Genomic DNA, 13,243 nt, shown 5'->3' on the forward strand with positions numbered 1-13,243 from the left:
ATTACTCTTTGAAACATTCTGAGAATGACTACTTTAAAATCCTTATCAGATAATTCCAACATCTGTGGCATCTTGCTGTTTTTATATGTTGACTGTCATTTCTCATTCAAGTTGAAATTTTTATGGTTTTTGAAGTAGTGGGGTATTTTTAAATTTTCTTTATGTTATATGTAGGATTTGGTAGCATTTCTTATTTCTATAAGAAGTTACGTGGGGATGATGGGAAAGAGGATGCAGATCATCTTCTCTTTACTTTTTACTTCATCTTCTCATAAAATTTTTATTTGATCTTTAACTTTTGAATCTTTTTTTAATTAAAAGATTTTGACATTTTGTTTGTCGTCAATGTCAAAAAACAATGTCTGTTTTGACATTGGAATAGCTGGCCCCACTCATTTCCAGAAAGGAAACAGTACAGAATAACAGAGTATGAAGATGGGTCAGCTCTGCAGCTGACTGGGAACAGGAGACCTACATCCAAAATATCAGAAAAATTCTTGCCCACAGGACTGTGGGTAGCTACCTCCTCTTTGCTGACCTCAGCCCTGACACAGAAAAAGATTATCTACTCAGTGGATAGGGACATGGGCTCTGTGGAGTGTGATTTAAATTTGGGCATGTTTAATTGCTGGTTTCATGATCTTCATAAAGCAAATTATAAGTCTTCAGATCTATGAAACCCATATGTGTTGTATATACATTATATATGCATGCATAGTGAATATAATGGGAGGAAATGAACATATGTGACAATATCTTTTTTTTAGAGAAGGAGGAGGAGAGAGAATGGGTAGGGGAAGGGTCAGAGCAGGCTCCATGTCCAGCATGGAACCCAATGTGGGGCTTGGTCTCAACACCGAGATCTGACCTGAGCCAAAATCAAGAGTTGGACGCTTAACCCACTGAGTCACCTAGGTGCCTCTGACAGTATTTTTTTTATATTAATAGGTGGTTGGTTTGCTGACTAATTATGTATCACTGGAATTAACTGTGCTTTCTGAAATTTTCAAATTGATGTGTATTGTTGCTTAGAGCATATATAAACTCATTTAATGGTGATTGTTATGGTATTTCACACATACAAAAAGTTATAGAAATCATATAATGGAGTTTGGTACTCATATTAATAAATAAAGCATTACATATCTCATTTGAATTCTTTTCTGATAGCATTAGTCTCCTTCTAACCCAGGCATAACTACTAGCAAAACATTGGATTTTTCATTCTTAATACTTTTCTCTGTAGTTTTATTACATATGTATATATTCTTTACAAAAAATACGGTACTATTTTGTTGCATATGTTTACCCATAGATGCTTGGCTATCTCACAGAAATTAAACAGGAAGAAATATGAGAAAAACAAATCCACATTCACATTTTAACAGTGTGACCTGCCCTATCAGCGTCCTTGCTGTATGTGTTTTCTTTCTAAGCTTCTAAAATGGACACACCCATTTTCTCAGTTTATATGTTATAAGGAGCATGAATAGATTTTGAACATACTGTTTTCAGTAACTTTTTTGTGTGTGATGTTCAAAGTTTTAGTTTGTTAGGTGCCAGCCACTGTGAAATAGTACCTGAATATGTCCTAAATGCAGAACATCTTCTTGTTTATCCAGGCTTAATTTTCTGGCTTTAATCCTCTCTGTTACTCATCTAGGTTTGTAGATCTGGAATCTAATCTGGGCCACTCTGGTGAAAGAAGACAGTGATTGTAAGGAGTTTGTTTTCCTGTGTACAGACTAATGACCAAATCCTTGGGTTGGTTTAGGGATGCATCCCATTCTGAACTTGAGCTGATTTCAATTACAAATGCTGGGCAACTGTATATTTCCCTTTCCTTTTACTATTTTAATGCTTGGCTAACCAGGAGGTTAAACCCATGAGCCTGCTTTCCATTCAGGGGGGCTTTATTTGGGAGTTAAGAGAAGCATGTTGTGAAAATACTTTTGTCTCATGACCTTTGCTAAATCCTGGGAGGTAGAAACATTGTCTGTCTGTAGAATGCAAGGTTTATATGAGCAACATGCTTGCTCTTTCCTAGGCATCTGTAATTTTCCCAAAGACACCCAATTAGAATAGTCATGTGGAAGATTACTAAATTAGTTCGAAGACCATTCTATTACCCAATTCCCTTGGGTTAGTGATATTACGCATTCTGATCCTGAACCACTTTCTTATGGGAAGGGCTGAGGGTATATATTTCTTTTACTTCCAAAATCAAGACATTTTTACTTATTATTATTATTATTATTATTATTATTTAAAGATTTTATTTATTCACTTGACAGACAGAGATCACAAGTAGGCAGAGAGAGGAAGAGAAGCAGGCCTCCCGCTGAGCCCAGATCCCCATGCGGAGCTTGATCCCTAGACCCTGGAAACATTACCTGAGCCAAATGCAGAGGCTTTAACCCACTGAGCCAACCAGGCGCCCCCCAAATCAAGACATTTTTTTTTCCCAAATCAAGACATTTTATTTTTTTTTTTAATTTTTTTATTTTTTTATTTTTTTTTATTTTTATTTTTTTTTTTAAAGATTTTATTTATTTATTTGAGAGAGAGACAGTGAGAGAGAGCATGAGCGAGGAGAAGGTCAGAGGGAGAAGCAGACTCCCCATGCAGCTGGGAGCCCGATGCGGGACTGGATCCCGGGACTCCGGGATCATGACCTGAGCCGAAGGCAGTCGTCCAACCAACTGAGCCACCCAGGCGTCCCTCAAGACATTTTAAAAAGAAGATTTATTTATTTATTTTAGAGAGAGGGAGATCATGAGTGGGGGGCAGGGCAGAGGGAGAGAGAGTGAGTGAGAGAGAGAGAGAGAGAGAAGCAGACTCCTTGATGAGCGTGGAGCCTGACCCGGTGCTTGATTTCACAAACCTGAGCTGAAATCAACAGTCATATGCTTAACCAAGTAAGCTACCCAGGTGCCCCTCAAGTCATTTTTGTTGTAGATAAAAATGCAAAATGTAGGAGATGAAAAGATTGTTAAGAACCCTTAGAAGTCTACTATTCATGAGTAACCACTGTTATCATTTGAATATATGTTTTTTCAGAAATTGTATATGTTACTGTATATTTAAGAACAAAAATGAAATTATATCTACTTAACAGTTTTGTAAATGGTTTTTTTACAATAAATATGTTATAAAGATCAATCCATGCCTATCAGTGTACATCCATATAGTAAAAAAAATGACAGTAGAATCTCTAATGCATTCTGGTGTGATAATAATAATAAGAAAGGTTAATATTTCTGACTTCCTCAGTGCCCCACACTGGTGTCAGGGCTAAGCTTTCACTTATTTTAACCTCACTACAGCCTATAAAGAGGAGCTATTGTTGCCAGACTTTAAAATCAGGGAACCGAGGCACAGTGAGGACAGGGCTAGTAAGTCATTAGGCTTATATTAGAACACAGGCTTGTGGCTCCTGAGTCACTTCATCCAACCAGTATATGATACTGCCTCTCATATGGTAAGACTGTCAACCTTACTTTTAATCCGGGTGAAGAAAAATGAAACAAATTAGGGTACCATGTTTTTCCCCAGTTAACTAAGCAGAGATCTGAAGTATTGATAATAATTATTGTAGTTTGGAATTTGGGGAGCTGTGTCCTGTTTTACTGTAGAAGGGGCTCCCCCAGTATCTTCTTTCCTGTCCTGTGCCTTTGGGATGTCCCTGTTCTAAAGCTGAAAGCTTTCCTATAGATGGGCTGAAACTGCTTAAATTTTACTGTTGTTTCATTGTTTTGTGTAATTGTAAGAGTATTTATTACAAGGCATTTAGTATAGTAAAAATTAGATAGCAGAAAAAATACTAACAATTAATGTAAAAAGAGAATAATTTTACCCTCAAACATAAGCACCAGAAGAAAAGTCCTGCTAAGATTTTCATCTGCATTATATCCTTTCAGAAATTTTCTTATGCTGGTATTTATACATTTATGCACATATGCATTTATTTAGTTTTGTAACCTGCTTATCTTTTCAAAAGATTTTATTTATTTATTTGACAGAGAGAGCATGTGCACTAGCGGGGGAACGGCAGGCAGAGGGAGGAGAAGCAGGCTCTGCACTAAGCAGAGCCCAATGTGGAGCTCGATCCCAGGACGGTGGGTTCATGACCTGAGCTGAAGGCAGATGCTTAACCAACTGAGCCACCCAGGCGCTCCGACCTGCTCACGTCTAACAATGTACCTCTAAGGTCATTGATTGTGAATAAAGATTAGTACATATCATATGGATAGTAGAGATACTAATGGCCAATAAAGACAGTGACTGAGAAATTAAAATGACTAAGAGGTATTATGTAGCAAGTACCTTATATGTATTGAGTCATTTATGCTTACAGAACTATTATGAGTTAGATATGGTGTTAATCCCCATTTTTACAGATGAAGAGCTGAGATACAGAGAGTATAAGGATTTAGCCCAGGACTACATAGTTAGGGAGTAGTACAGCTTGGATTCGTACAGTACCTCATGATCTAGAGCCTGGAAACTGTCAGATTTGTTAAGTGACAGAAACAGTTTGCACAAGCATGAGTGTTTTAGGTGTTCATTAAAAGCTATATTTATATATTTATATTTTTATACAAAATTAGTGTACCTAGTGACAAAACGTGGCTTGTGACCTTAGTGAGGCCATGTTCATTGCAGTCATGGGGACAGAGCTATAGTGCAGTGGAAGGAGGTATTAGTGGGAAGTAAAGAATGTTACCAAGGAAGGTAAGAAACTCTTTTTGGAATTTTGATGAGGAGAGCAAGGAGGGATTTTTAGAAATCTTCAGTTCTTTAAAATTTGAGTGAGTTTAAAAGTTAATAGGGAGGAACTAGCCCTTCTCAGATTTAACCCTTGAGTTTGCCCATATACTCATAAGCTCAATATATATTTATTAGTTACTAGTGAATGGAGGAATAGATAATGGTGTATCAAAGAAATGATAATAATTCTTGGATTTTTGTCTCCTGGAAAGCAGTAAATGGCTGGTAGCTTGGTATGGTGTGGCTGAATAAAGTACTGGTGACTTCAAGATGGATCCAGAATTTTTCCATAAATGTATTAAGATATGGAGCAGTCCAGGAGCAGTAGCTAGGCAAACAGCATAGCATGCTGCCCTGGTGCCATTTCCCACTGAGCGCATGAGGTGAATCAAAGACAAGCCTGTCTTCCCAGCATGGAGGCCTGCATTAGGTCTGCAGCTGTAATAAGCTTCAGAAATATCCAGGAAAGTAGATCACCATCCATCCCCAAACCTTTGAACTCAAGCCATGTCAGAGACATATTTGTTCATCTCCTCTACATGTCCGTAACCTCATTAGGGGAAACAATGAGAAACAACTTTTCATGAAAGCTGCCTTAGCCCTGAGGCTCAGCCAACCCCTACTGCCAAATCACAACATTTAAAGGGCCAAGCAATCCCCCTACGTGTTGTATTCTCTGGGCAGGTTTTCTCACCCCTTGGGACTGCTCTGTGACAAAGGAATCAGGTATCATGAGTCTTATTTCACAGATGACCAAGCTCAGGCTGATAGAACCTAAGTCGTCACTCCAGGTCTGTGGCAGGGTGGGAATGAAGTTCCATCTCTTGCCCTCCCTAAAGGACACACAGCAGCCTCCCTCTTAGAAGATGGGCTTTCAGGGCTAGAGAAATGGTTGGTCACAATTTCCTGCTACTCTCACCCCTGAGTAACCCAGTCAGAAACCCATTTGGGTAATGAAGAAGACAGAGGAGTTGAAATCCCATCCCTTGTACCCACAGATCTGACTATGCATATGTCAGGCTACATGTAGTGGCTAATCCCTGAAGTGCTGAATCAGGCTGTCCCAGCATAGATGGGACAGATGATCTAGAGGGAGAGAAAGTGATATGTGTGGAACTGCATTAAGTAAATACACATTCTGTTTCATTTTTTTTAAAGATTTTTATTTATTTATTTGTCAGAGAGAGAGCGCGAGCGAGAGCGAGCACAGGCAGACAGAGTGGAAGGCAGAGTCAGAGGGAGAAGCAGGCTCCCTGCGGAGCAAGGAGCCCGATGTGGGACTCGATCCCAGGATGCTGGGATCATGACCTGAGCCGAAGGCAGCTGCTTAACCAACTGAGCCACCCAGGCGTCCCTGTTTCATTTATTTAATCCTAACAGCTGTTCAAGTTACCTATCATTATGACCATTATTCAGATCAGAGTACTGACTTGGTGTTGTCTAATTAGTCAGGGAGATAACTTCATCATCTCCTGATCAGCAACTCACTCTGGAATTAAAATATTTTTCCATTTTGCTTTGAGGTCCATAGGGAAGTATAAATGGTTTGTTAACTTTGCTTATAGTTTTTCTGTACTCGTGGACATTTAGATTGCTTATATTTTTCTTTTCTTTTTTTTCTATTTCATGCAATACTGTATCAGATGATCTCTTACCTCCTTACTTTTGCACATATTAAAAAATTTCTGTGCATTGCATTGCTTAATGATCTTCCCTGGGGCTTCATTTCAGTATTTTAAACTCCCTCAAAAAGTGAGTGTTCTCATTTAAAAAAAAAGATTTATTTAAGAGAGAGCATATGCGGGGGGTAGGGGCAAAGGGAGAGAGAGAGAGAATCTCAAACAGACTGGTGCAGAGCCCGAGATGGGGCTTGATCTCATGACCCGGAGATCACAACTTGAGCTGAAATCAAGAGTCAGAGGCTTAACCAACTATGCCACACAGGTGCCCCAAGTATTCTCATTTCTTACCCACCTCTATACTTGTTCATAATATTTAAATTGGTCTCTGTGTTTCCATTTCCTTGACTCCTACTGAAATTGAATCTCCTTCTCTCTTCCTCTACCACACACATGCAGACACACACACACACACACACACACACACACACACAGCCATTTTCACATTTTTGTGAATTTTAAATTTTCATTTTTCTCCATATATTTTTTACTTTTATTTTTTATTTATTATTGAAGTGTAATTGTCACATCATGTTATGTTAGTTTCAGGTCTACAACATATTAATTCCACAATTCTATACATTACTCAGTGCTCACCACATTAAAAATGGTCACCATACAATGTCATTACAGTATTATTGATTATATTTGCTATACTGTACTTTTCATCTCTGTGACTTATTTTATTTTTTTTCTCTAAATTTTTATTTATGTTCCAATTATTTAACATGCGCTGTAATATTAGTTTCAGGTATAGAATTTAGTGATTCATCACTTACACACAACACCCAGGGCTCATCACAAGTGCAGTCCTTAATCCTCATCACCTGTTTAACTCATCCCCCCCACCCAGTAGCCATGTGTGTTCTCTATAGTTAAAAGTCTCTTGGTTTGCCTCTATTCCCCCCATGTTCATATATTTTGTTTCTTAAATTCCACATAGGAATGAAATCATACAGTATTTGTCTTTCTCTGACTGTCGTATTTCGATTAGCAAAATAGACTTTAGCTCCAAACACATTATTATGAATGGCGAGATTTTATTCTTTTTGATGGCTGAGTAATATTCTATTACACACACGCACACACACACCCCACCCCACCCCACCCCACCTCACCCCACCCCACCCCACCCCACCCCACACCACACCACATCTTCTTTATCCACTCATCAGTTAATGGACATTTGGGCTCTCTCCATAGTTTGGCTAGTGTTGATGATGTTACTATAAACATCAGGGTGCATGTGTCCCTTCCAATCTGTATTTTTGTATTCTTTGGGTAAATATTACTAGTACAGTTGCTGGATTGTAGGGTAGTTCTATTTTTAACTTTTTGAGGAACTTCTGTACTATTTTCCAGAGTGGCTGCACCAGTTTATGTTCCCACCAATAATGCAGTAAGGTTCCTCTTTCTCTGCATCCTTGCCAACACCTGTTGTTTCCTAACTTGTTAATTTTAGCCATTCTGACTGGTATGAGGTGATATGTCATTGTAGTATTGACTTGTATTTCCCTGATGATGAGTTGTGTTGAGCATCTTTATGTGTGTCTTTTGGCCATTTTTATGTTTTCTTTAAATGTTCATGTCTTCTGCTGAAGCATTTTCTTAAATTGGATTATTTGTTTTTTTGGGTGTTGAGTATTTTAAGTTCTTTATATATTTTGGATACTAACCCTTTATCAGATATGTCATTTGCAAATATCTTCTCCCATTCTGTAGGCTGCCTTTTAGTTTTGTTAGTTGTTTCCTTCGCTATGCAGAAGCTTTTTATCTTGATGAAGTCCCAATAGTTTGTTTTTACTTTTGCTTCCCTTGCTTTTAGAAACATGTCTTGCAAGAAGTTGCTATGGCTAATGTAAAAGGGGTTACTGCCTGTGTTCTCCTCTAGGATTTTAATGATTTCCTGCCTCACATTTAGGGTATTTTGTAACTGGAAGTTTCATAACTGTGAATGGGGAGGTGGACAAAATAGATGAAGGGAATTAAGAGGTACAATTTTTTTTTCTGTATTTAATATATATCAGATGGTAGGTAATAAAAGGATATTTAGATGATTTCATTTGCATTCTTTAAATTATTAGTGATTTAGAACATATTTTCTTGTGATTATTGACCATTTATTTGCTTTTCTTCAACTGTGAACTCTTTATACATTTTGTCCATTTTGCTGTTTTATTATAGGAGCTCTACATGCATTAATGGTAATACTCTACTGATTCATGGATTTGTGATTTCAATCAGTTTTTATTGGGTGGGTACTATTTGCCAGAAATTCCAGTGAAAATCCATGTCCCAGATCCCTCATCTGAGACCTAAATGCTTTCATTTGCTGAAAAGGTCCACTTGGAGAAAGTATACTAGTGTCCATACATGCACAGCTTGTCAAGAAGAGCATGTGCAGACAATTCAGAAACACTTATCTCTAAGCTTTGCATGGCTACAAAGTAAGAAGGATGCATTGTGTTATATGAGGAGAATACCGCCTCAGGATTAGGATTTCTGTGATCTTTACACTTAGGGCAAGATTTTTAAAAACTATGTAATATTTCTTAGTTTGCCTTTTCTCATTTATAAAACGGAAACCCTTTATAGTTGATATGAGATAACTGTTGAGGAAAAAAAGCAAAATCAAAACTATCACCCCATTTCACTTTTATTTCATATACTTTCCCATCCCACCTTTTTTTTTTTTTTTTTTTTTTAGAGAGGGAAAGTAGGGGAGTGACAGAGGGGAGAGGGAGAGAATCTTTTTTAAAAAAATATTTATTATTTATTTATTTATTTAACAGACAGAGATCACAAGTAGGTAGAGAGGCAGGCAGAGAGAGAGCGGGAAGCAGGCTCCCTGCTCAGCAGAGAGCCTGATGTGGGGCTCTATCCCAGGACCCTGGGATCATGACTGGAGCTGAAGGCAGAGGCTTAACCCACTGAGCCACCCAGGCGCCCCAAGAGGGAGAGAATCTTAAGCAGACTCCACAACCAGTGCGGAGCCCAATGCAGGGCTTGATCTCACAGCCCCAAGATCATGACCTGAATGGAAATCAAGAGTTGGATGCTTAATTGACTGAATCACCCCCGTGCCCCTTCCATCCCACTTTTAATCTTCTGTGTTAGTCTCTCAAAAATAGTATGTACAGCATAACTCTGAGAGAAGAGGCTCTGCAAAAGGACCCTGTAATAGAACACTGGGAACACTCTGGGTAAGTCCTTTTCCCTGTGCTCATGTTTTTTGGATAAAAGCTTTCAGACAAGACTAGAGGTAAATGGAATTCCATTTAGGAAAGCACTTTTGGGGCACCTGGGTGGCTCAGTCGGTTAAGCAGCTGCCTTCAGCTCAGGTCATGATCCCAGGGTCCTGGGATTGAGTCCCACATCCAGCTCACTGCTCAGAGGGGAACCAGTTTCTCCCTCCGCCGGCTGCTCCCCCTGCTTGTATGTACGTATTCTCTCTCTCTCTGCCAAATAAATAAATGAAATCTTAAAAAAGAAAGAAAGCACTTTTGAGACCTTAGTTGGGAGGGAAGGAGCAGTGATTTCCAGGTAATTATTTCCAGTCTTCACTGCAGCTGTTGTCATACTCTGTATTAGGTGAACTTAGTAAGTTTTTAGAATGTTTTATAATTGAACGATCATTTGTGCATGGTCATAGAGTGGTTGGAATTTAAAACTCTCGCAAAAAGCAGGACTCCTGACCTCAGGAAACCCGGGAGGACTCGATGTCCCTGAATTCAAGCTACCATTTTGTCTCATGTGTTTCCCACAAAATTCTAGCGACGCAGAGGATGTGATTGCCCCACCATTTTAGATCTAGTAAAATGACACTGTACAGAGAGGTTGAGGAACCTGGTTGGAGGTCACACTGCTACTGAGACTAAAAGCAGAGACTGCAACCTTATATGTTCAAATGTAGACTACATGATACTCAGCTGCACATCACACAATGAAGAAAATCTTGGTTTCCTGTTCATCTCTTTCACTTCTGAAACCTGTATTTTTGTTTCTGATTCCAAGATGCTGGTGCTGTCTGTATTTATGCAAGTCAGTGAAGCTGTTTCAACCACAATTTTCTATTCTGTAAAAACAGGGAGTGTGAAAGGAACACAGGGAAATTTTTGGAAGTGCTGGATATGTTGAGGACCTTGGTTGTGGTGTTTGTGCTATGGGTATATGCATAGGTCCAAGCTCATGAAAATGTACACATTAAATGTGTGTAAATTTGTATGTATCATTTATACCTTAATAAAGCTAAAAAACCCAAGAGAATATGTTTAAGATATTTTTGAAGGTAGGGGGCTCAGGCAACATGATTCAAGGAATATGGATTCTCTGAGAGGGATGAGGGTCATGCTGAGGATGAACACTTGAAGGAGCAAGCCCCAAATATGTAGAGACTGGGAGAACAGAAACTTTTGGTAAACACTGACAACTCAACCTAGAAAGAGGTTGTAGTTATTGACATCCCCACCAGCAATAACAGGACTGCAGGCTTCCCCACACGCACACCCACATTGGGAATCCTCAACAGTTTGTTATACTTTGCTGACATAATAAGTAGAAAATCTATCATCATCATATTTGACTGAATATTAAGATTATTTAAAAAGCTTTCCTACTATACAAAAGACTCTGTTAACCATTATTGTCATTATTTTTCCATGCAAAGGGGTCCAGTTACATATGCAGCCTAACAATGAGCAACAGCCACAAAGGCCTGCAGGTTCTCCTAGTACTACTGTTGGCTAGTAGGCTCCAGGATCTGTGTGTGAGTGTTTGTGTAGCCTCTGGGGGTTCCTAATTACAGTATGTATGCCTAGAAGGAGATTGAGAAAATCTCTCTGTGATACATTTTGAATTCAAGTTTGGGGAGGAGCTGGAGCTGCTCTTCCTTGAGACTTTGAATGACACAAGAACTGAACCACAGCATGTTTCTGAGCAGACTGTAATCCCACACCCTTGAAGGATGGCAAGACTGTCTTCCTGCTTGGGGCAGGATCCCTCCAGGACCTGTGTGGCAGTCTGCCTAAATCTGCCTATGAACCCTGAAGTTGAGGGCTCCCATCTTACAGCCCTCACTTGCAGAGTCCTGAGAAGCTGTGTTTTCTCAGCTACTCAACACTACCAGTTCGTCAGTTGAATGAAGAGTTCTATCCTGATGCAAAAATCTCTAACTTCCCAGCACATGTTTGACATCTCCTGCATCCATCCATGCATCCAATCAACAGGCATTAGCACCAAACTACATCATTGCTTTGGTTAAGTTTCAGGCTGCTCCAGAATAGAAACAAGGAAATAAAATGTGGAAAGGGTCAAGTGGTAAATTCAGATAGTAGATTTTAAAAAAAAGATTTTATTTATATGACAGAATGAGAGAAAGCACAAGCAGTGGGAGCAGCAGAGGTAGAGGGAGACACAGGCTTTCCATTGAACAGGGTGCCCAGTGCAGGGCTCAGTCCCAGGACCCTGGGATCTTGACCTGAGCGAAAGGCAGACACTTAACCAGCTGAGCCACCTGGGCGCCCCTTTAGGTGGTAAATAAGAAAAGATGGCTCCTTCCCAGTAAGCTTTCAGTCTGCTCAAGTTTCCTCTAGTTGACAATTTCAAATGCAGTTTAATACCATGAACCCTTCTCTATTCCTCTAGTTTCTGTCCTCTTTACATAGATTTTCCCCTTTGCCCCAAAGTCTTATAGAGAATTCTTTTTTTTTTAAAGAATTTATTTAGAGAGGGGCACCTGGGTGGCTCAGTGGGTTAAGCCTCTGCCTTCTACTTTGGTCATGATCTCAGGGTCCTGGGATGGAGCCCCGCATCGGACTCTGCTCTGCAGGGAGCCTGGTTCCACCTCTCTCTGCCTGCCTCTCTGCCTACATGTGATCTCTTCCTCTTGTCAAACAAATAAATAAAATATTAAAGAATTTATTTAGAGAGAGAGTGCATGTACAAGCATGGCAGGGTGGGACAAAGGGAGAGGGAGAGAGTCTCAAGCAGACTCCATGCTGAGCATGGAACCCGACTCGAAGCTTGATCCCATATCCCATGAGATTGTGACCTGACCTGAAATCAAGAGTTGGACACTTAATGGACTGAGCCACCAGGTGCCCACCCTATAAAGAATTCATGATACTCAACTTATATGCCCCACACTTCTCCAGTTCAGTCTTTATCCTTCATCTAACAGAGCTCTGTTCCACCATGCTTCCATGGACATTAACCTTGGCAAGGTCAAAAGCCACCTCTTTGTCACATTTATAGAACAAAGTTGTTGAAATGAAGGTTCAAAGGAGACAAGTAGCTACTTCTCCAGGAGGTATTTCTGTCCTAAGGACAGAATTCATTTACTTGTGTATAGACAAGGATTATGTTGCAGTGCTACTAGTTACCAAAAAAAGTTGTAAAATACCTTCTATAGAGTTAGATAATGTGAATGCTGTGCTTTGGACAGCAGGCTTTCAAATAAAAGCTTTTCACACTTCTTACATCCTGTATTTTTGTTTCATTAAAATAGATTTTGTAAATAAATTTAGTATATGTTACAATTTTTTATGGTCACTTTATTAAACTGTCTTATCTGTTATTTCTTTCTCCACTGATTTCCAAGTATGCAATAAAATAATCTAAAATTATGTCTCAGACTCTGCCATGCTTAAATGTATTGTCTAAAAACATTGGTATACCACAATTAGACAGTATAATGGTTCTGAAATGTAATAGTGGTGATAAATCTTTTGTAGGTTCCTGACTCTAAAATACTTACATCTCACCACAGAAATAACATTTTTGGGATATATCCTTCC

The 13,243-nt window shown here is 39.2% G+C and overlaps 1 long non-coding RNA gene across 2 annotated transcripts in view; it reads left to right on the forward strand.

Moving 5' to 3' along the window:
- Window positions 1-4,205, forward strand: part of LOC309856060 — a 56,998-nt gene extending 52,793 nt beyond the window's left edge. The window contains exons 7-8 of one of the 2 annotated variants that reach the window (XR_014307043.1): window positions 1,664-1,717; window positions 4,023-4,205. This is a non-coding gene — a long non-coding RNA (uncharacterized lncRNA). The remainder of the gene's footprint in view (window positions 1-1,663; window positions 1,718-4,022) is intronic. The other variant, XR_014307044.1, reaches the window with a different exon arrangement.
- Window positions 4,206-13,243: the final 9,038 nt, after the last annotated feature.

The sequence above is a fragment of the Mustela nivalis genome (assembly GCF_964662115.1).
Source record: "Mustela nivalis genome assembly, chromosome: X".
NCBI classification, from domain to species: domain Eukaryota; kingdom Metazoa; phylum Chordata; class Mammalia; order Carnivora; family Mustelidae; genus Mustela; species Mustela nivalis.